This window comes from Vipera berus (assembly GCF_964194415.1).
Source record: "Vipera berus genome assembly, chromosome: 2".
In the NCBI taxonomy this organism is placed as follows: domain Eukaryota; kingdom Metazoa; phylum Chordata; class Lepidosauria; order Squamata; family Viperidae; genus Vipera; species Vipera berus.
Window position 1 is genome coordinate 267267365 of NC_138203.1, and position 24014 is coordinate 267291378.

Below are 24014 nucleotides of genomic sequence, written 5' to 3' on the forward strand. Positions count from 1 at the left end.
TCTAGGTGATTAATGTTTCTTTAATTGATTGCGGTAACAGATCCCACATTGTCACGCACAAAGAATCAGGACCACACAATAGGTTCCAGTTAAGATGATTTATTGCTTATGCCCAAACACAAGAATCGAGTCCATTAACGATCAGCACTGAGTTGGTGCTAGGTAAGAGTTAACTGAATACAAACTCCAATTAGAGGGCACCAATATAATAAATTAGGGATGCAGTGGCTCAGTGGGTTAGGATGCTGAGCTTGTCGATCAGAAGGTCGGCAGTTTGGCAGGAGACTTGGTGGAGCAGTGGGCTAATGCCTCCTTACGTAACACCAGCTGCCTGCAATTAGTGCAGGTTCGCATCCCACCAGGCTCAAGGTTGACTCAGCCTTTCATCCTTCCGAGGTAGGTAAAATGAGGACCCAGATTGTTGGGGGCAATAAGCTGACTTTGTAATAATGCCGCTGGGGGGGGGCGAAAGCCCTAATAAGCAGGCATATACATAGAATGAATTGCTAAGCACATTGATTTGTGCTTCTTAGATTGTAAGCCGCCCTGAGTTTTCAGAGAAGGGCGGGATATAAATGGGATTAAAATAAAAATAAATAAATAAATAAATAAATCCCGAGTGCCGCGTAACAGAGTGAGCGCCTGTTACTCGTCCCAGCTTCTGCCAACCTAGCAGTTCGAAAGCACGTAAAAATGCAAATAGAAAAATAGGGACCACTACGGTGGGAACAGCGTTCTGTGTGCCTTTGGCGTCTAGTCATGCTGGCCACATGACCACGGAGACGTCCTCGGACAAGCGCTGGCTCTTCGGCTTTGAAACGGAGATGAGCACCGGCCCCTAGAGTTGGAAACGACTAGCACGCATGTGCGGGGGAACCTTTACCTTTACCTTAATATAATAAATTACTTAATATAAACCACGGGGAGAGAAAAGGAAATATTTATTCTTTCAATAAATGGGTTTGAATAAACAGGATTGGTTTTGTCTGGAAGCTGACACATGCTAAAGTAAAAAACAAAAAAGAAAGTAAAAAAGCCTCCAAAATAGTTGGCCAGCAGTTTAACTCAGCATTCAAAAAAAACCACTCTCTACTTTATTGAAAAAAAATGGAAACGAAGTAGTTGCATAAATTAGCTTCCCTTTTTTCGGGTTTTTTTTTGCTTGTGGTTTTTTTCATTTTCAATTTTTGTTTTGAAGGTTTTCTTTAAGGCAGAGAAATGCTCAACATGAATCGTCAACCACACCATCCATCAAAACCAGCAGTTCGCCCCACATTAGCATCAACGCAGCCCAAAGGTACTGAATTAATATTCTAATTGCTTTCACTTTTTTGAACTGTGAAGCTATTCTTGACTGCATCTTTTGATATTAGCATAAAATACAATAAAGCCCAAAGAAAGACCCAGGGTTTTTTTTCTTTTTAAAGGAACTAAATTTAAATTGCTATTTTGCAAGCAAATTTCAGCAGCTAAATTGTTGAGAGACAAGGTTTTGCAGGGCCAAAAAAATAGAGGCGAGAACTGCCTGTAGGCCAGGGGCTTCCAACTGTGCATGCCAGCTATCTAATTTCAATCTCAAACAGGGCAAAAAAAAATGTAGCTGTCTCTTTTTACTCTCTTTTAAAGTTTATTGAAAAATACATTTGACAAGGTCTTGTTTTAGCAATAAGACGCTTTTATATGGTTTTAAGAGACCAGTTCTTAGAATTTAGAATCATGCTTGACTTATATCAGTCCTTGAGGCTAGTTTTGTCTGACTTTTTTGCGGTTTCTGAAAAGTTTAGCCATGCTTGACATTTGGTGTTTGGTTTCATCTGGAGAATGTTTCTATTAAAAGCTGACATCGGCTTGCTGATATGCAAGGCTGTAGCTGTACGTTATCCACTGTGGTGCATGTATGTAAAAAGTCAAGATGCTGGCATAGCTGAAGCTTCATCTCTTTTTTTTATTACATCTCTTGCACAGCAGGGCTTCAGTTATATTGCCATAACTGCCATCTTGTCAGCTCTATGAGGTGGACCCCATTAGGAAATCAACTCCACAGGAATATTAGAACTACAGCTAGTCCTTGACTTACAACCATTTGTTTAGTGACCATTGGAAGTTACAACGCCGCTGGAAAAAAATGTGACTTGTGGCCAGTTCTCACCCTTACAACCTTTGCAACATCCCCACGGTCCGCATGATCAAAATCTAGGTGCTTTGCAGTCAGCATATAGTTATGACCATTGTAGCATCCCTGGGTGTGTGTGTGTCATGCGATCATCACTTGTTACCTTCCCAGCCGGCTTCAGACAAGCAAAGTCAATGGGGGAAGTCAGATTCACTTAACAACCATGTGATTCTCTTAAGAACTGCAGTGATTTGCTTAACAACTGTGGCAAAAGGGTCCTAAAATTAGGCATCTCATTTAACAACTGCCTTGCTTAGCAAAGGAAATTCTGATCCCAACTGTGGTCATAAGTCAAGGACTATCTGTATATTTCCTTGAGATATTGTAACAGAATCATGCAAGTTTGGCGGTTTTTCCCCTTCTTATACCCCCATGAATTGAGGGGGCAATCTTTTTTTAAATACTTTCCCAACAACCTGGTCTTAACACATGCTTCTTCTCTACCTGCCACAAAGAAGAAGGAGCCAAGCTATTCTCCAAAGCGCCTGAAGGCAGGACAAGAAGCAACGGATGGAAACTAATTAAGGAGAGAAGCAACCTAGAACTAAGGAGAAACTTCCTGACAGCTAGAATAATTAATTAGTGGAAAGACTGGAAGAGAAGAGACTGGAAAACCATTTGTCTCAAATGATATAGGGTTTCTTGCCTAAGCAGGGCATTAAACCAGAAGACCTTCAAGGTCCTTTCCAACTCTATTATTTTGTTATTCTATTGTGGCTTCTGGATGGCTTCTGGATGGCATCTGCCAGGTCATCTCCATGGCTTCCTACTCATCTTGGTTTTTTGACACACATACACACTCTATACACGCTACAGATGTCTCTCCTTGTACCTATCAATATTGTGCAGGCAACCCATCAGCTACAATGAACTTCCAGATGTTTCATAAGAACTCTTTACATTTTCCAATGTTATTGATTTGGTTTGGTTTTTTTTTTTTACTGTATTTATTTCCCAATGTTCCGCAGATGCTCCATCTTTCTTCTGGCCCAGAACTGCTTTTTTGATATTGCTGATTGCAAGCATTGCTCTGAAGTGCACGGTGATTGTTCTGATGTTTTCAGGTAATCATCTGGTTTCATCCTATAATCTGAAAATCAAAGCTGGCCCTAAAGTCAGCACCCAACCCCTGACTAATAGCAGGAGGTTATTACCTCCTGTAGATAGGGCTCGCAATTTGGGAGTCCTCCTAGATTCACAGCTTTCCCTAGAAGACCATATAGTAGCTGTGACTAGGGGGGGCTTCGCCCAGATTCGCCTGGTGCACCAGTTGCGGCCCTATCTAGACCGGGATGCCTTACGTACGGTCACTCATGCGCTCGTGACCTCTCGTCTTGACTACTGCAACGCTCTCTACATGGGGCTACCCTTGAAGACCACTCGGAGGCTCCAACTGGTACAGAATGCAGCCGCGAGAGTTGTATTGGGAGTTTCCCGACACTCCCATGTCACACCTTTGCTCCGCGAGCTGCATTGGCTTCCAGTTGTCTTCCGGGTGAGGTTCAAGGTGTTAGTAATGACCTACAAAGCCCTACATGGCATGGGTCCGGAATACCTTGGGGAGCACCTGCGGCCGGCGTCAACTTCCCTCCGCCCAGTACGCTCCCACAGAGAGGGCCTCCTCAGGGTGCCACCGGTCAAAGAATGCCGACTGGTGGCCCCCAGGGGGAGGGCGTTCTCTGTGGGCGCGCGGGATTTATGGAACCATCTTCCGGTCGAGCTCCGGATGGTGCCCGATCTCCGCTCCTTCCAGCACGATCTTAAAACCCATCTCTTTGAACAAGCTGGCCTGGCCTGATGGGACGGGGTGGGATTTTTATAAACGGATTTTAATTTTTAATCTGTATTAATTTATTACGGGCACTGTTTAATTACTTTTTAATAATTTTTAATTTTTGTATCTTGTTTTTTATGTATTGCCCTGTTCACCGCCCTGAGTCCTTCGGGAGAAGGGCGGTATACAAATTAAATTAATAAATAAATAATAAATAAATAAACCAGGGCTGACCCCATTGGGCAATTGCAACAGCTCATTCATGCAGTTACCAGGAGTCAACATTGATCTGAAAGCACCATTCCTGCCCCCTTTAGTATTTGCCCCCATGGTTACATTTCTAAAAATAAGTCTATTGATTTCTCTTTGTCTTAAAGATGACACAATTCCATTTCTAAAGAAAAGAAGACATAATCTTTGAAACATGAGTTGTCTTCAGCATACTGTGAAAAAGGGGATTGGAGACCTATGTAAGAACACTATTTTCTCAAACTAACCCTCTTTTTCCCCCCCTCCCTGATTAATATATCAATATGTCCATTAATTTTTTTCCTCCTCTGTCTTTCCCACTTTTCTCCAATACTTGGTTGCGGGAAAATCAATATTTGCTCATTCACTAGGAACATCTTTTGTTCCTTTCCCCCTCCATTTTGAGAACAAATCAAAGTTGAAGAGAGCACTGTGTTGTTCCCCATTTTAATAGGTGGAAATCTGGGGAGCAGAGGTTATAAATATCTTAGTCTTCCCATTTCCTGTCACAATATTTTTCTTTGGCTGCAGAGGAGTAGTGTCAAGGCTGCCATTCAGCTACGCCAGGGGTAGGCAACCTTGGCTCTTTTATGACTCGTGGATTTCAACTCCCAACTCCTGAGCATTGCTGCTGTTAGCCTGACAGCAATGGTGGGAGGGACTGTCGGGGTGGGATAAGGGGGAAGGTTTGAAACTAAGCATTGCACCATCCTGTGAGAATTGCCAGTCATTCCAAGGTCAAGCAAAGGAATGCAGAAACATTCAGCCTGTGGACACAGGGACTATTTCCCAAACACATTTTTAGCACCTAACTGAACACTCTTTGATAACCAGGGGGGGTGGATGGGAACAAAGGGAAGTTAACCATATGCTTGAGTGCAGAAACCTCAAATCTAGCTTCTCTTGTTCTGTAACCACTTAGCTTTAGTAAAGTATACCTTTGGCTAACTATAGGCCTGAGAATCTTTTTTTTTTTAACAAGTTGGGACAAATGATAACTAAAGCGTGAGGTACAGATTACACAGATCACCACCAAGCTTCACAAAGAAAACACAAATTCAAGAGGGTCACTGCAAAGCCCCATCTCTCTCTCTCTCTCTCTCTCTCTCTCTCTCTCTCTCTCTCTCTCTCTCTCTCTCTCTCTCTCTCTCTCTCTCTCTCTCTCTCTCTGTGTGTGTGTGTGTGTGAATCATGTGTGCACTCCACATAAAGAGTGGCAGAGCTTTAATCTCATAGTCCTGGCTGTCTTGCCTGTCACCAGGGAAGGCTCAGAGTATTGCAGGAAAACTGCGCACAGCCTGGAGTTCAATCCTGACCGCCTCAAGGTTGATTCAGCTTTCCATCCTTCTGAGGTTGGTAAAATGAGGACCCAGATTGTTGAGGGGGGGTGATATGCTGACATGGTAAACTGCCCAGAGATTGCTGTAAAGCACTATGGAGCAGTATATAAATCTAAGTACTATTGCTATTATTATATAATAGTATTTTTAGAAAACAAATTTTATTGGTTTTCCAGTTTTACATTTAAATATTTAGAAAGCAGCGTGGTGATCGGGTAATCAATAGTTCAACAACAAAATCTTCTGTACATATCTCAGGTTGCATCATCAAAAATTTACCTTAACATTTACTGTATCATATTTAAGCTAGTACATCTCTAGTTATAGCACATTCAATTAAAACATTTATCAATATATTTTTACTTATACATATTCATGTCCTATTTTTAGATTTTACCTACTTTTCAATTTTCAATTACAGTATTCCAATTTAACCTTTAATATCCATAGTATTTAGATTTCCGGTAACCCAAATTTCCTTTATTTCACTACATAACAATTGTCATAACTAAAATACACATATTGCTTACCGTACTTAAATACATTCTCATTTTATTTCATAGACATGTTCTATTTCTCATCCTAGTACCTCACCACTTACTAATAAATATCCTTTATTGTCTCAGTCCATCTTCTATATTATAATTTGAAACTATGTTCTAATAGTTAATTTTCATTTCCCTTATAAGTCTAAATACTATATAATAGTATTTTTAATTATATTCATTCATTCATTCAATCAATCATTCAATCAATCAATCCAGTGTCAATATGGCCACCAGTCTCAAAAACATGATTCTGCTTACAACCATTAAAAATGATATAAAAAGAACAGAAGACTAAATAAAGTGGGAGGAATGAGTATTAAGTATGTTCACTGCCTTATTTATAAAGTAACAAAAGCAGGATAAAAATTCAATAAAGTTAAAAAATAAAGTGGTCCATTAATGTGATGAAAAGGGAGAAAGAATTAAATCAATGATTGGAAAGTAACTGAATTAAGTATGGCTGTTTTAAAGGAATAACAAAATTAAATTCAGTTAATTTTTGGTCCCAACATGCCATTCAAAGCCTGAGTAAAGCTTTTAGCCCAAGAAAAGCCCTCAACACTCTGAATTTAGAGGAAGGCGAGGTTCAGCCAGTGGAACCTCACATTCTAATCCTCCTCTCACTTCAGAAGCAGTGCGCAAATTTTGGCAAACACTTAATAGGACTGGTGACCTGCTCCATCTATATCACTTCCTTAAAAAGCCACATCAAAATATTTATCGTTCTGATTCAAACACCACTTCTCCCCTCTGGGAATGAAATTGCCCAAAGTAGTTTGCAAATCACAATAGAAATAAATCCACATCTATCCTTGAAGAGTCTCCAAATAGCCAAACATGGGGGAGAACTAAGTAGCTAGTTCTTAGCTTTATTTTAGCCAAAACTGCCCTTGAAGCAGTAGGACTCCAACACACCTTCTCCAAAAGATGGCATATATTAATAAACTCCTTACAATGTCTTTGTAAGAAAAAGAAGAAGAAAACCATTATTATTATTATTATTATTATTATTATTATTATTATTATTATTATTATTATTATTATTATTATTATATTTATATACTGCCCTTTCCCGAAGGACTCAGTGCGGTTTACAGGGCATTATAAAATCATACCAATACAAAATACAAAGTTAAAAGACAAATAAAAGATTAAATTATCCCTGAAAATAAAACCCCAGTTAAAATTCTCAGCCTGGGCCAGAGAGATCAAAGAGCCAAGTCTTCAGGTCTCGGCGGAATGAATGTAGGTCAGGGGTAGTTCTGAGCTCCACGGGCAGCTGGTTCCAGAGGGCAGGCGCACCCACAGAAAAGGCCCTCCCCCTGGGTGTTATCCGCCGGCAATCTTTTACCGGCGGCACCCTAAGAAGACCCTCCCTCTGCGAGCGAACTGGACGAAGGGAACTTGATGCTGGCAGCAGGTGTTCCCTCAAATATCTTGGACCCAAGCCATTTAGGGCTTTATAGGTCATTATCAGCACCTTGAATCTCATCCGGAGGGCAACTGGAAGCCAATGCAGCTCACGGAGTAGAGGTGTTACATGGGAGTATCGGGAAACCCCCATCACAACTCGTGCGGCCGCATTCTGCACCAGTTGAAGCCTCCGAGTGGTCCTCAAGGGCAGCCCCATGTAGAGAGCGTTGCAGTAGTCTAAATGGGAGGTCACCATGACAACCATGACAACAAGAAGAAAACCGTGACTAACATCAAGCTATTCTCTAAGCTTCACAGGTTCCTAGCGAAGGAATCAAGCCAAGAAAAGGGATCGAAAGTTGTCTACAGAAATGTATTCCTTGTGGATCAGCTAAAGGCCACATAACAGGTAATCCAGGTTATTTCCAGGGCTTTTTTCCTCATAGAACGCTCAGAACGGAGTTCCGGCACCTTTTTTGGATGGAGCCTTGTAGGGTAGGCAAGGCGGGTTGTATGACATGTGTCAGTTCCGGCACCTTTTTCTTTTACAAAAAAAGCACTGGTTATTTCCATCACTAAACATCAGCTATATCAATATCAGCTACTGTATGGTTTTTAAAATGGAGAAGGAGAACTGAAGGTCCATCTGAGATATCTCCTCAGAGGTCATTAAATTAGTACTTTTTACAGGCTTTTACAGAATAGTACTTTTTACAGGCTTCTGATAGGTTAAGAGTCCCAACCTAGAGGAAGCAAGGCCAATGGAATTCTACAAGAGAAAGAAAAGTGGGAGGGAGAAGAAGCATAGAAGTTGTCCAATGGGAGAGTTTGAATCCAGGCAGGAGATTTTGCAGCTGTTGCCCAAATGATTCAAACAGGAGCAGCATGAAGTAGAGATGTGCCTTCTGCGGCTTCCCACTCTAAATACAAGAAGAGAAATGTGCAAGGAAGAGAAAACGGAGTAATTTTACAACCTGGCTCAATCTTGGATGTGTTTTATATTGAAAATAGGAAGGATTGGGAAAGAGAAAGTCTGATTCATAGGAAGAATCCTTAAATCTCCTCCTAGCTCTTTTGACCTGCTGTGGCTAAGCCATAAAATTGCAAGCTGGGCAAAAAATATTAACTAGGTTTAAAATACAGCACTCATCATTCCATGTAGTGGCATCTGTTCTCATCCGAGTGTGGATATCAAAGGGTTTCAGTTCTGCAGTTGTTCAACTTTGAAGGAAATAGTTGTGTGCATGCATGCATGCTATTTCCTTTTCTGTTTTAGTGGCATCACAAATCAGCCTTTTAGATGGCACACTTTGATTTTTGTGGCTCAAGTTAGGTAAACCCAGGGCTTTTTTTGTCATAGAACGCTCAGAACGGAGTTCCGGCACCTTTTTGGGATGGAACCTTGTAGGGTAGGCAAGGCGGGTTGTATGACATGTATGAGTTCTGGCACCTTTTTCTTTTACAAAAAAAAAGCACTGGGTAAACCATTTCAAGAAGGAGGCTAACCACACTCCGTTTATCTCTGTTTTAACTTGTGATCTTTGTGTGAACTAAAGCTCTGTGATTCTGAGACAGATAAAGAGATAAACCACCTGAATCGTGATCTGTTGTTTACAAGCTGCATTGGGAATTTTTTTCGCTCCCCGCCCCCATTCTACGTTGTTTCAAAATAATTTTAGTCCAGATTTTGCAACTTGCCACCATTGATTTCTACTGGGGTCTTGCCTAGAGCAGTGTTTTTCAACCTTTTTTGGGCAAAGGCACACTTGTTTCATGAAAAAAATCATGAGGCACTCCACCATTAGAAAATGTTAAAAAATTTAACTCTGTGCCTATATTGACTATATATAAAGTACCGTAATTCTCTTGAATAGGAATCAAATAAACACAAAGAAAGTATTTTATAATTACTTTTCAATTTTTCCCACGGCACACCAGGCAACATCTCGCGGCACACTAGTGTGCCGCGGAACAGTGGTTGAAAAACACTGGCCTAGAGGACAAGGTATCTTCATGTAACATCAGTTCCATATATCCCTGGAATACCTACCTTTTCACCCATTGTACCACTTTTAGGATATGATAACATCTGAGTACCACCAGTCGCCTAGCAAGGTGTCAAAAACCTGATGACACCCCTCCCCCAAAAGGAAAAAAGGGATGAAATACAGGTAGTCCTCGACTTACAACAGTTCGTTTAGTTACTGTTCGAAGTTACAATGGCACTGAAAAAAGTGCCTCCCAAGTCACAGCCGAGCAAGACACCTGCCTCCCTGCCTGGTGGCGCTCTTCCTCCTGTCCGAGGTTTTCATTGTTGTGAGCATATCTGTTGAGGATTGGGAGTGGGGGTGGGGTGGGGTGGATGGTTTTTATTCCCCCTGTCTGCTGGGTGGTTGCAGCAGGGTTTGGTCACTTCGCATGACCCTGGGACACTGTGTCCATCATAAATATGAATCAGTTGTTAAACATCTGAATGTAAATCACAGGACCCTGGAGATGCTGCAACATTCCAGCTTATCGGCGCTTCTTCTGGGCTCAGAAGCACCAGGATCAGCGCCGATCTCCAGCTGGAGCCTGGCACTGATCCTAGCACTTCCGCTGAGCTCTGACAGCCCTGCAGCTCCAGCCATCTTTCGCTCAGGCTTTTGCGGTGCTAACACTGGTTCAGCTCATTCCCCTCCCCCACTACCACTTTTCTAGGATGGTCGCATACCACCTGCCAGGTACCAATGTACCACAGGTGGTACCCGTACCACTGGTTGAAAAGCCCTGCTCTATAGTACTGAACACTTTTGAAATTACTTACGGTTTTCAATGTTATTACGTATTTAAAATCAGCGTCATTGTAATCTCCTCATTGAAAAACTCCCTGAACTGAGGAGAGATCCCACCTCTAGAGCCCTACAAACTGATAACTATAAAAATTATTTGAAGAGCTATACATTCCACACTTGGTGGTGAATGTTTTTCCGTCCTTTCTTCCACACAGCAAATTTGACTCTGAATCCAAGCACGGCTCATCCCCAGCTCTACGTATCCTCGGATTTGAAAAGTGTTAGATGGAGAGGAATGAATCAGCAAGTGAACGGCAGTCCTCTGAGATATGACGTTATGGCCAGTGTCCTAAGCCATGAGAGCTTCAATTCTGGGAAGCTTTGCTGGGAGGTGGAGGTGCTGGAGGGAGGGGAGTGGTGGGGGGTGGGAATTGTTAGGGAATCTGCAAACAGAAATGGGCTGATTCTCCTCGAGCCTCGAGGGGGTTACTGGGGAGTGCAGCGAATTAATGGGAAACATGAATCAATCACCCAGCCCAGGACAGAACTGCAATTGTGCCATCCCCTGAGAAGGGTCCGAGTTTCTTTGGACTATTTAGAAGGTCTTGTGGTATTTTTTGATGGCGACACGAATGCTGAGATCTTCACTTTCCCCAAAGCAAATTTTGCTGGAGAGAAGATTCATGCATGGTTCTTGATCCATAAGTGGAATGGACAGCTTCTCCTGCACCCGTGACACAGCGGGACAAAGACGGTCATCCTGCTGGAAGAACTTCAGACCACCTGCCTTAAGCTCTCTTCCACTTCTTCTGTTTCTCTCTGCCTTCCTGTACGATGTGCCCTTTGACTTGTTTCGTCCTGCCTCTCTGCTGCCACCTTGTTTAATTCTAAATCAAAGATCCTTTGAGTTGCAGTAATAAGCTTCATTCCAAATAACACTTCTAACTGAAAGACTAGAAGGAATAAATCGTGCTTCAGTCTGTCTGCTAAATTTGAGAACAAGTGCGCTAGACCTGACTAGGACGCAAATAATTATCTTGACTTTGAAAGCTCATCTGCCAATCCATCCCCCAAACCATGTACCTTGTAGCCATTGGCTCTCTTTACGCTGCTGGCCACTCACAGTTTTAAACTTTCTGATCCCATCATCCAGTGGGACCTGCTTTGGTTGGTTCAGATACTGAAGCCCAGGCTTTCACACTTCAATGTTTTCCATACTGAATTTGAAGAAGCAATTTTTCCCCCAGAATCTTTCTATGGGATTCATCTCAATTAACAGCTGACAACTATCAGTTTTGATGGTTTTAAAACAGAATTCATCCATTCATGGCCGGGGTAACTAAATAGACTTTTCTTACACAATAGCACTAAAGGTTCCTGGGAGCAATATGGAAGATCCATCACCCTAAATGTCTGCTTGTGAGACATTTGTGTGGGAACTAACTGTTGAACTATATATGAGTACCTTTAACTGCAGGAGTCTAAGATAATGGGGATTGGATCAAGGGTGCAACTGGTTTTCTAAGATGGGTGGGTCCTAGGTATGTGCCAGGAATCAAGATACAAGGGCAATTCGGAAATAAGCCTCCATTTGGTTATCAATGACAGACACTCACAGATACAGAACTTTTATATACACATTAGAAAATTATGACATTACGTTACTTTTTGACACAATCACCATTCGAATTGATGCACTTGTCCTAACATCTTGCAAGGTTTGAATCACTTGGCACCAAATCTGAGCTATGGGTGTGTGTGATCAAAAACATCCCAATAGAACAGCTTCAAAGGTTTTTGGGTGTGTCTAGCAGTGTGTGGGCGAGCATTATCATGAACCAACATTACACCGGAAGTCAGCATGCCCCGACCCTTGTTAAGGATGGCTCATCTGAGTTTTTGTAACATTTCACAGTAGACTTCTGAACTGATGGTCGAACCACACTCCATGAACTTACCTAGCAGTACTCCTTTGGCATCTTCACATTTGGCACAACTTCACATTTTCTGTGGCACCACTTCCGGTGTGGTGTTGGTTCACGATAATGCTCGCCCGCACACCGCTAGAATTAGCTAAACTAAACTAAATAAAATGAAGTAGAATTAGCTCATCTGGTCTTGTTTCCTGTTTGGCCTTCCTGGGAGGGCTGACCACAACATTGCAAGTTTGATAGGACAAATCTCTCGCCAATCTTTTTTAACTGCCTGATGAGTCAGGGAGATTCCTTTCTTTCTCTGCCCATTATGCAACTCTGGGTTATGCCCCCTTTTATCTCATTGTTCCCTAGGAGAGATACTCCCCACATACCATTATAGTAGGAGATGCAGAGAGTGGAAAAACAACCTTGGCTTTGTAGGGATAGAAAAAGGATGGAACCAGAATGAACACTACATTTAACTCCCAATGACATGTTGACACTAATATATTTTATGTCTGATGGGTGTGTCAACATCCAGCTCGAGGATCCAAATTGTTTCCAAAAATCTTGCTGTTTATTGAATATATGCCATGGTACTGTCAAAACAAAATTAATTCTGAGGTTCCAAGAGTCCAGTTCAGAGAATTACACAATATTCTCTCTGGCCAAACCCAGTAGTGGGATTCAACTGGTTTGCACCAAGTCGGTAGAACCGGTGGCTATTTTTTTGTTGACTTTGGTGAACCAGCTGATGCCCTAGCCCTTTTTTGCAAGGCCCTGAACGGACTACCGGAAGTGCATGGACACCACTTCTGGTGGGCCGTTCTGGGCCTGGGAGGCCTTCCCAGCTCAGAACGGACTTCCTGAAGTGGCGCCCATGCAGAGAACTGGTTGTTCAGGTATTTGAATCCCACTACTGGCCAACCCCCCACTCTCTCACATAGTCCCTGTAAACAATTTTACTTTGTTATGGGAACTGTCTGCTTCTCCTTCACACCTGCTGCAATGTCCTTGGAAACGGTTCAGACTCTCATGGTCTTCAGCAAAATGATAAAGGTTTCATTTCTCCATCTAAACACTTATAAAGCAACACATCCCCCCTTACTTTAATAGCAAGTCAAAAAAAAAGTGGCACAAAGTTGCCAAAGTTTCATTCTTGACAGGGTGATTGTCTACAGCAGTGATGGTGAACCTATGGCATCTATGCCAGAGGTGGCACTCAGAGCCCTCTCTGTGGGCACGCGCACCATACCCCGGAGATGGCAACTGTCCCTCTTCAACCAGTTGCCTGCTAACTCACCAAGGTACGGCTGGTTTCCCTCCCCCCTGTCCCATCCCTCCTGGCCTCGCATGCTCTCCTTTTCCAGGGCATGTCCCACTGCATCGCTTCCTCAGCTGTTGGCCGGCTATCCATTTCAGAGGCAGCTTCTTTGAACTGCTGGCAACAGGCTGCAGAGCCCCAGAGCATGCTGGTCGAGAGGCCGGCAGACTGCGGCTGCTGATGGACACTGTCGGCCCCCATGCGCTTGCTGGCCTCTGTGTGGGGGGGCCGATGGTGTCAGGAAGCAGCCGCCCTGGCCCTTACCTTGCCCCATGGCAATGGCACCCCTGCCCTGCCTCGCTTTACCCCGCAGGATGAGCCTCCTGCCTACCGCCCCACCTGCCAGAGACCCCCTGGATCTCCCCCAACCCTGCCCACCCCTCACAGGCGTCCCTCCCCACGAGCAACACTGAGGTGACCACACCCACCTTGGCCACACCCACCCAATCTGCAATGACCACCACAGCCACGCCCACCCAGTGGCCACGCCCACCTGGCACCCGGCAATAAATAAGTAGGTTTTGGGTTGCAGTTTCGGCACTCGGTCTCTAAAAGGTTTGCCATCACTGGTCCACAGCAATTGTCAGTTGAGGGAAGTATAAGGCCCCTCCAAAATTACAATACAGGTAGTCAGCGACTTACGACCACAATTGACCCCAAACTTTCTGTTGCCAAGGAAGATAGTTGTTAAGTGAATTTTGTCCCATTGCAATTGTTTAGCTAGTAACAGAGTTGTTAAGTGAATCTGACTTCCACATTGACTTTGCTTGTCAGTAGCTCACAAAAAGGGATCACATGACCCCAGGACACTCCAATCATCATAAATATGAGTCAGTTGCTAGAGCTCAAGCAACGAGATATAAGGTTCAGATGGGAGATTCCAGCTGGGTTGATGGTGATGTATGAAGGTAAAAGGTACCGTTTGGTTACTGTGATGCAAGCGCGTGATTTTTACAATAATGTTTTAAAAGCAACCCCATTAACACTTCTGGAAGCTGCAAAGGGATCTGAAGAAGGAGAATATCAAGAGACTCAAGATGGACAGATAGAGGAGAATGGTGCTGCAGGAGATCAAGTTATAACACTTTTGGATGATCCCAGAGAACAGAGGGTGACGCGTGCTGCTTTAAAACGATCAAAAAAGATAAAAGAACAAGATCAGCAGAAGTCTATGGAACTTTCACAACGTACTTACAGCCAAGTAGTGGGAGGTGGGAAAAGATTTGGATGAGGAATGTAAAATTTATATAAGTTTGAAATCTAAGAGAGAATTTTTACAAAATGTTTTATAGATGGTATTTAGATTTTAAAAAGCTAAGCATGTATCTGAATTATTAGCCTAAATGATGGAGGTGCGGTGATAAAGACGTAATATATTTTCATATTTTCATATATGGTAGACTTGCAAAAAGGTTAAGGTTTTTTGGATAAAAATCTGATGGAATATACTAAGTTGATGTTGAATTTAATTACGGCAGCAAGACTTTTGATAGGATAGTACTGGAAAGAGGAACTGCCGACCATAGAAGAGTGGATTTTAAAGGTTTCCGACTTGGTCGAAATGGTGAAGATTTTGGCCTATTTGAAAGATTACTCGCAGGAACGCTATATTATGGAAGGGAGAAAATGGCTTGAGTTTACTCAGAATAAGTATAGGGTTAAGAAGTTTTATATTTGAATAAGTCTTCTTTCTTTATTTTTTTTCTATATTAGTTTTTTTTTTATATATATTTATATATATTTAATATTACTAAGGTTTGTTTTATCCTATATAAGCTAGAGAGTGATAGATTTTAGAGTTTATGGTTGTTAGTATATGGTTGTTTATGATTGTTTTTTTTTATATATACCTTGTACTTAGCTCTGGGAAGTCGGGGGGGGGAGGGGGGGAGGGGGGAGAGGAAGGGGGGGAGGGAGAAGGGGGGGAGGGGGGATTTTTTTTAAGGGAAAAATTGTATGTTAAAACTTTTTAATAAAAAAAATAAATATGAGTCAGTTGCCAAGCACCTAAATTTTGATCACATGACCACAGGGATGCTGCAATGATCATGTGAAAAATGCACGCAAGTCACATTTTTCAGTGCTGTTGTAACTTTGAATTGTCACTAAGCGAACTGTTGTAAGTAGAGCACTATCTGTATGCAGAAGAATTCTTGATCCCATGGAACCCTCACTGACAATGACGGTTGTCAATGACTATAACCTTAACCAAGAATGAGTCTTCTATGACTACTTTATTGTAAGAGGTTAATTAGGAGATGGAACAGCCATCCCACTTTTCCCAATTGAGTCTTCTGAATTTGTTTTTCCCAAAGTTATATAATAATAATAATAATAATAATAATAATAATAATAATAATAATAATAATAATAATAATAATAATAATAATTTGGAAGGGACCTTGGAGGTCATCTACTCCAACCCGCTGCTCAGGCAGGAAACCCTATACCATTTCAGACAAATGGCTCTCCAGTCTCTTCTTAAAAACTTCCAGTGTTGGAGCATTCACCACTTCTGGAGGCAAGTTGTTCCACCGGTTAGTTGTTCTAACTGTCAGGAAGTTTGTCCTTAGTTCTAGGTTGCTTCTCTCCTTGACTAGTTTCCATCCGTTGCTTCTTGTCCTGCTTTTAGGTGCTTTGGAGAATAGCTTGACTCCCTCTTCTTTGTGGCAGCCCCTGAGATATTGGAACACTGCTATCATGTCACCCCTGACTCTTCTCTTCGTTAAACTACACATACCCAATTCCAGCAACCGTTCCATATATGTTTTAGCCTCCAGTCCCCCAATCATCTTTGTTGCTCTTCTCTGTACCCTTTCTAGAGTCTGAGAAGAGTTGTCATGAAACTATGGAATTCGGCTTTATTAAATATGGTGGGAAAATGGAATCAAATAGAAATAGGATGTTTGTCCCCAGAACTTGAGGTTCTGGGTCTCAATAAAGCTAAAATTATCTGCTGTCAACTCAGAAGCTGTCTCCTGGTCATCTTCAAGCCATAATTGTCAACAAGGCATTAGTTGTATATTAATGATTGCAATTAAGGAATAATCCTATCCATCCCCCTTTTGAATGAAACATCATTTATGGGGCTGGATTTCTAAAGGCAATTATGCAATTGCTTCAGATTGACTTTTTTAAGAAGCTCAAGGAACTGGGACTTTCTTGTCTGACGACTGTGAAACTTGCTACTGCCATTAACAAGCTCTAGAAGATGGATGCAGATGATTATGTACCTATGGATCCAGCAAACAGACACTTGCCAGCTTCTAAACAGAGTACAGGTAATGGCTTAAAGCTATTTTTTACTGCCCTCTGTATGTGGGCAGTATTTTTCCCCCCTAGGGCAATTTAAGAAGATGGTGAAAGTGAATCCAGTCCCTAGGATTTTTATCCTTTTTATTGTAAAAAGGGAAAAAGCTAAGAATGTTTTCCTTCATATCTATAGGTTCATGAAGAATTTTTCCTTTTTTGTTTGTTTGTTCCTGGAGAATACAAATACAAAATTTGCCATTTTGATTGATTGGCATGGTTAACAGCTGAGCTTTTAAACATTGAAGCAAATTTGTTCAGTTGCTACAATGGGACAAGAAACTGGAGAGACTAAAAAAAAAAGATTTAAAATTTGTCATAATAGTGGGAGAGGTTTGGTACTACCCACAATGAAGGAACGGTTGCTGAAGATGATGGAAAAATTAACTTCAGATGAAGTTAATGTTCTAATAACGATGGCTAAATTAACTTCTTTGATCGGAGGAAAAACAATATCGACATCTGTAGCTGATTGGAAACCCCTTTTAGACTTTTTGAATCTATTGGAAAAAAGATGTTCTTATTGATGTATGATGATTAGAAAAAACTGGATAATAGAAAAATGAGAGGTTTTTTTCAAACATAGGTAAAAAAATAATTTTATAATAGCGCTTACCGTATATTTACTGCAAAGGAAACCAGAAGTTTCTTATATTTCCTTGTCATTCTTTCTTTCTGCACTTTTTCTTCTTTTTCTTTCTTTATTTCCTTGCTTCTTCTACTCTTTACCTGTCTTAGTTTTTGAGCTCTTTGCAAACTTTTAATAAAATTGTCATAAAAATTGAAGTTTTTCTAGGTTGAACTTCCTCTATTCCAACTTCCTATGTTCCAACAACTTCCTGGTGTCTGTATAACAGCTCTTCAATATAACTTTTTAATTTTTATTACAAAATATACTTCAAAAAGATTACTCCTTCCCTATCAGATTTTTATGAGCTACGTTTCATATTATTTTCCTCTTCTCTGCCATCTAATGATCTGGTCATATTAGGCAGGAGAAAATATTTAAAAAGCAAAGAAGATGGAATATATGCAGATACCCATATGATCTGAATTTCTAAAGATAAGCATGTGTCCTTCAGGTTTCATCTTTAATTTTATCTTTAGGAAAGAAGAGAACACTGCGGTGTTTAGTTTTCCCCAAAGTTCATATCCTGCCATTTCTTGTGTATTAAGCAGAATAATGCATATTAAGCAACTCAACCAAATCATTATTACAGTCATAAACCAGCGTAAGGGACGCGGTGGCTCAGTGGGTTGGGACACTGAGCTTGTCGATCAGAAGGTCGGCAGTTTGGCGGGTCAAATCCCGAGTGCCGCGTAGCAGAGTGAGCGCCTGTTACTCGTCCCAGCTTCTGCCAACCTAGCAGTTCGAAAGCACGTAAAAATGCAAGTAGAAAAATAGGGACCACTACGGTGGGAAGGTAACAGCGTTCCGTGCGCCTTTGGCATCTAGTCATGCCGGCCACATGACCACGGAGATGTCCTCGGACAAGCGCTGGCTCTTCGGCTTTGAAACGGAGATGAGCACCAGCCCCTAGAGTTGGAAACGACTAGCACACATGTGCAGGGGAAACTTTACCTTTTTAAACCAGCATAAGAAGGATGGAATACAAACAAATAATAATTTTAAAAGCTAAAAAATAAATATATATATAAAATATAGCTCACTAAATCTCTCAAAACACAAAATACTCTCAACAAACAATTCAAATACATGTTAAAGGCTGGTTTGAGGCACGGGTCATCTATCATCTGGCAGATTTTAATCATTGCTGTGCAAAATCTGGCAAGATTTTATGTTGTGGCAGGATTGGTGTCCGCGAGTGCACAGAGGCATAAAATTGTCCTGTGCGCCCTACTATTTATACCATATTGGTGAAATGAGGCTAGTATGAATGTCTCTGTTGTGCAGGCATAGAAGGAACACTTTAAAATTTACTTATTAAATTTATAGGCATCTCATCTCACTGTTACAGTGACTATGGGCTCTGCTCTGTTGTCTCTAAATGTCCAGAGTCACAATGACATTGCATCTCTGGGTGGGGAATTTTCCTATTTCTGCCTTCGAGGGCAGCTGAAGAGAAGATATTAAGCAACTAAATGGACTCGTTCCACATTTTGTCAGTCCTGTGACAAGGGAAGGAGAAACAAAGCCAGGGGAATTCACTAACCAGCTTCCTCCACTACAGTAGCCTTTTCTTAACCCTGTAAGGACAGCTCCATCCACAGGTCTTGTAATGTATTGGGATTTTACTTGAACTGTTTCACGTGTCTGTTTGAATGCTGCTTAAGGTTGCTCAATTGGTGTGTCTGTGTAACGGTCACTGACTTGCCAGACTTGTTGTCTCCAAGAAGATCATTGGATGATTTGCGGCGGGAATGAGTTCCTTTAAACCTATTGGCCGCCGCCTAGTGGCCAACCATATAAGTAGCTGCGCAGAAGCCTCTGATTCAGTTCTGTTCCTGTTTGCCTCAATAAAACAATGTTCCTGTTTGCAACCTCTCGTCTCGCTTACTGCCTCCAAAGAACTCACTACACAACCGGTCTCCTTCCTGAAAGAGAAGATGATCGAAGCGCAACAAATTTTATGCTAGAAGACTTTCTAGGCTGCTCAAATGCATTGCAGGTTGACATGGCTGTGCCTGTAGAAAAGATCTCTCACTGAAAAGATTCAAAGTGCATCACCTCATCCCCATGATTTTCTTTGCTAAGTTGCACCTGCCTTTAATTCATTCTCTCTACAAAATACATACCCAAAGCAGTCTGGTGCCAGCTACACATAAGGAAGTAAAACCAAAACCAAACCACTTATGGCTCCCACTTGTGGCCAAAGTGTGATTAGCCGGTCTGAAAGAAATTGAAATTCTGATAAGTGATTGGATTAATTTAACACAAGTGAGATTATTAAATCTTGAAGGTCATGATTTGCTATTCGGTTGGCATGCATATTTATTGTATGATAAGAAGGTGGATAATGTGTTCAAGGTGCATATTTTAAGACATGCTCTGTTGCGAGTTTGGAAAAAGTATAGACATAAGCTAAATTATAAGATACCTATATGGGCAATACCGAAACACGCAATAGAAAATATAAGTGTTGGGTTTAAACATGATGTGACTACATATAAGGAAATTTTAAGTTTGGAAAGGAATGTATGGTATTTGAAGCCGTATAATATCTTATGAGAAGAAAAGATTGTACAAACTTGGTTTCAGTATGGGCAATTACAGGCCAGATGGAAAGAAGATCAGAAAATTGGTTTTTCAATGACTGATGAAAATTTGGTAAAGCAAATTAGAGATCAAGGTCAAGCACATATCAAACAGATATATCTTGCACTGATAGAAATTGATTCAGAGACAGAACTTGTTAAAGACTGTATGATAAAGTGGGCTCAGAATTTTCAAGAAGTCATTACAATGGATACTTGGGAAACGATTTGGGTGAGAAATGTAAAATTTACGCAAGCTCAAAATTTAAGAGAGAACTTTTATAAAATGTTTTATAGGTGGCATTTAGATCCTAAAAAACTAGCAAGTATGTATCCGAACTGCCAGCCTAAATGTTGGAGGTGTGGTGGTGAAGATGCAATGTATTTTCATATATGGTGGACCTGTAAGAAGGTTAAAGCATTTTGGATTAAAATTTGGTGGAATATGCAAAAGATATTTAAGAAAAGGATAAAGTTTTGTCCGCAATTGTTTGTAAAAACAATTGGCATTATTAAACATGGGCATTATTACTGACACTACTGTTGTGGACACTAAGTTGATGTTGAATTTAATTACGGCAGCAAGACTTTTAGTAGGGCAATATTGGAAGAAGGAAGAACTGCCGACTATAGAAGAATGGACTTTAAACGTTTCCAACCTGGCGGAAATGGCAAAGATCTCAGAGTACTTGAAAGACAATTCACAACAGAGATATATTGTGGAGTGGAAAAAATGGATTGATTATATCCAGAATAAATATGGGACTAAAAAGTTTCACTTAGCATTTGAATAAGTATTGATGTGATATTTATATTGCTTGTAGTTTTTTAATAAGAGTTAAAGTGCGATAGATTTAATAGTTTATTGTTGTTTGCATATGGTAGACTATGATTGTTTGTACTTTTATACCTTGTGTTTAGCTCTGGGAAGTTGGGGAGGGGGGAGGGGGAGGGAGGGAGGGAGGTGTTGGGGAGGGTTGGGAAGAGGGGAGGGGGTTGGGAGGGGTTTTGTTTTGTTTTGTTAAAAATAAAATGTACTGTAAAACTTTTCAATAAAAAAAAGAAATTGAAATTCTCCCTAAGACCACAGGTTGCTTGTTTTTGACCTTTGCAAAAAACTAAGTCCTCCCTTAAGGCCTTCCCAAAAAATCTTTGGAAAAAAGTCAACTTATTTAGTTTCTATGTGCAAAATTGGGCTGTCATGTTTCTTGCTTTTACGTTTTATTTTAATGTCTAATTTGAAATTGTTCTTATGACTTTTATTTCTGGGTTCTTTTTGTTTCAATTTGCTTTGCTGAGGAATTAGTTAAACCAAAAGGAAATATAGTGGAGTGCAGAGCAATTTCTCCTTCAGCATCATCTGCAAGGGTTGAAGAATGATGGACTCCCTTTTGTAGGTCTGTTATTACATCACACATAAGTACAAGAGGAACAGTAGTGCAACTAAACAATGCCACTTTCATGATTTTCTTCAAGACAACAAGATCCTGTGGACACCCGTGGCATCTGCGTTACTTCCTCATCCATAGTCCCTGTGAGGCAGGTTGGGCTGAAAAGTGAGCCTGGCCCTCAGACCACCCTGTGAGTTTCCATGGCTGAGGGTAAACCTGGGCCTAATCACAGTATTTTAATCACCACAACACAGTTATGGAAGCTGGTGGAGGGATGGAAGGCTAAACTCTATGATTAATATCCACAGGTCGTTCCTTTAATCTCTGCTGCAAGATCGGGATTGGCATTTCGGTGGCGGGAAATGTAGCTCTGGCTGTGCTTTTGATTCTTCTCATATGTGGAGGTAAGACAAGATTAGAACAGAACAGAACAGAACAGAACAGAACAGAACAGAACAGAACAGAACAGAACAGAATAGAATAGAATAGAATAGAATAGAATAGAATAGAATAGAATAGAATAGAATAGAATCTGGAAGCAATGGTGGGATTCAGCCAGTTTGCACCACTTCGGCAGAACCGGTAGCTAATCTTTTGTTGCCCAGGCCCAGAATGGACTTCTAGAAGCGGCATCCACACAGAGAACCAGTTGTTCACATATTTGATTCCCAGCACTGGCTGGAAGGGACTTTGGAGGTCTTCTAGTCCAGCCCCTCACTCAAGCAGGAGAACCTATACCATATCGGACAAGTGACTGTCCTGTGTCTTCTTAAAAATCTCCAGTGTTGAAGCACCCACAATTTCTGAGGGCAAGCTGTTCCACTGGTTAATTGTCCTCACTGTTAGGAAATTTCTCCTTAATTCCAGATTGCTTCTCTATTTGATCAGTTTCCAACCATTGTTTCTTGTCCTACCCTCTGGTGCTTTGGAGAATAATTTGACACCCTCATCTTTGTAACAGCCCCTCAAACACTGGAACACTGCTATCATGTCACCCCTATTTCTTCTTTTCTTTAGACTAGCCAAACTCAAGTCCTGCAGCCCTTCTTCATATGTTTTAGTCTCCAGGGCTTGGATCATCTTAGTTGCTCTTCTTTGAACTTTTCCCAAGATCTCAACATCTTTTTTGTAGTATAGTGACCAAAATCAGTTGCAATATTCCACGTGTGGTCTCTGAAGTCTTCTCCTAATTTTCATGCTTTTCTTAGCTATAGGAATAAAATATTAAAACATAAAAATAGTATATCAAATGTTTAAAAGAGGCAAGGATGAGTACAAGTTAATCAAAAGGGGAGGGAAGAGTTTTCAGTGCTAACCAGCCCTATGGCTCTGTGCTCCATTGTAGAGCCATGTTTTTACACCTTTCCAAAAGGCCAGGATAGCAGGGGCTTGCTTCACATCCAGAGGTGGGGGGTGGGGAAGGATGTTACTAAGGGTGGGGACAACAGCAGAGAAGTCTCTCTTCCTGGACTCTGCCAGTTGGAATTCTTTGATGGGGTCATGTCTATGGAGATTCTCAATTATTCAGGTCATGGTTGTCCCAAAGTTGCTTTTCCAAAAAGTTGCATAACAACAACAACAACAACAATGTTGGAAAGGACCTATACCCTTTCAGACAAATGGCTCTCCAGTCTCTTCTTAAAAACTTCCAGTGTTGGTGCATTCACCACCTCTGGAGGCAGGTTGTTCCACTGGTTAATTGTTTTAACTGTCAGGAAGTTTATCCTTAGTTCTAGGTTGCTTCTCTCCTTGATCAGTTTCCATCCATTGCTTCTTGTCCTGCCTTCAGGTGCTTTGGAGAATAGCTTGATTCCCTCTTCTTTGTGGCAGTCCCTGAGATACTGGAACACTGCTATCATGTCACCCCTTGCCCTTCTCTTCGTTAAACTACACATACCCAGTTCCAGCAACCGTTCCTTATATGTTTTAGCCTCCAGTCCCCTAATCATCTTTGCTGCTCTTCTCTGTACTCTTTCTAGAGTCTCAACATCTTTTTTACATCGTGGTGACCAAAACTGGATGCAGTATTCCAAGTGTGGCCTTACATAGGCATTGTAAAGTGGTATTAATACTTCACATGATCTTGATTCTATCTCTCTGTTAATGGAGCCTAGCACTGTGTTGGCTGTTTTGGCACCTGCAGCACACTGCTGGCTCATATTTAAGTGATCGTCCACTAGGACTCCAAGATCCCTCTCACAGTCACTACTATTGAGCAAGGTACCACCTATACTATACCTGTGCATTTGGTTTTTCCTGCCTAAATGTAGAACCTTACTTTTTCACAATTGAATTTCATTTTGTTAGATAGTGCCCAGTGTTCAAGTCTGTCCAGATCCTCCTATATCTTAAGCCTATCTTCTAGAATGTTGGCTATTCCTGCCAGCTTGGTGTCGTCTGCAAATTTGATGAGTTTCCCTTGTCCAAATCATTGATGAAGATGTTGAAGAGTACTAGGCCTAGAACAGAGCTCTGAAGCACCCCACTACACACTTCCTTCCATGTAGATGCAGTTCCATTGAGGACCACACACTGAGTATGGCCTGTCAGCCAGCTATGAATCCATCTGGTGGTGATGCTGACTAAC

General features: G+C 41.3%; 1 long non-coding RNA gene across 1 annotated transcript; it reads left to right on the forward strand.

Moving 5' to 3' along the window:
- The first annotated feature begins 1221 nt into the window (after positions 1-1221).
- Positions 1222-10668, forward strand: LOC308663617. The gene is made up of 4 exons (XR_014025453.1): positions 1222-1297; positions 3142-3237; positions 7808-7906; positions 10487-10668. It is a non-coding gene; the product is annotated as an uncharacterized lncRNA (long non-coding RNA).
- The last annotated feature ends 13346 nt before the right edge of the window (positions 10669-24014 follow it).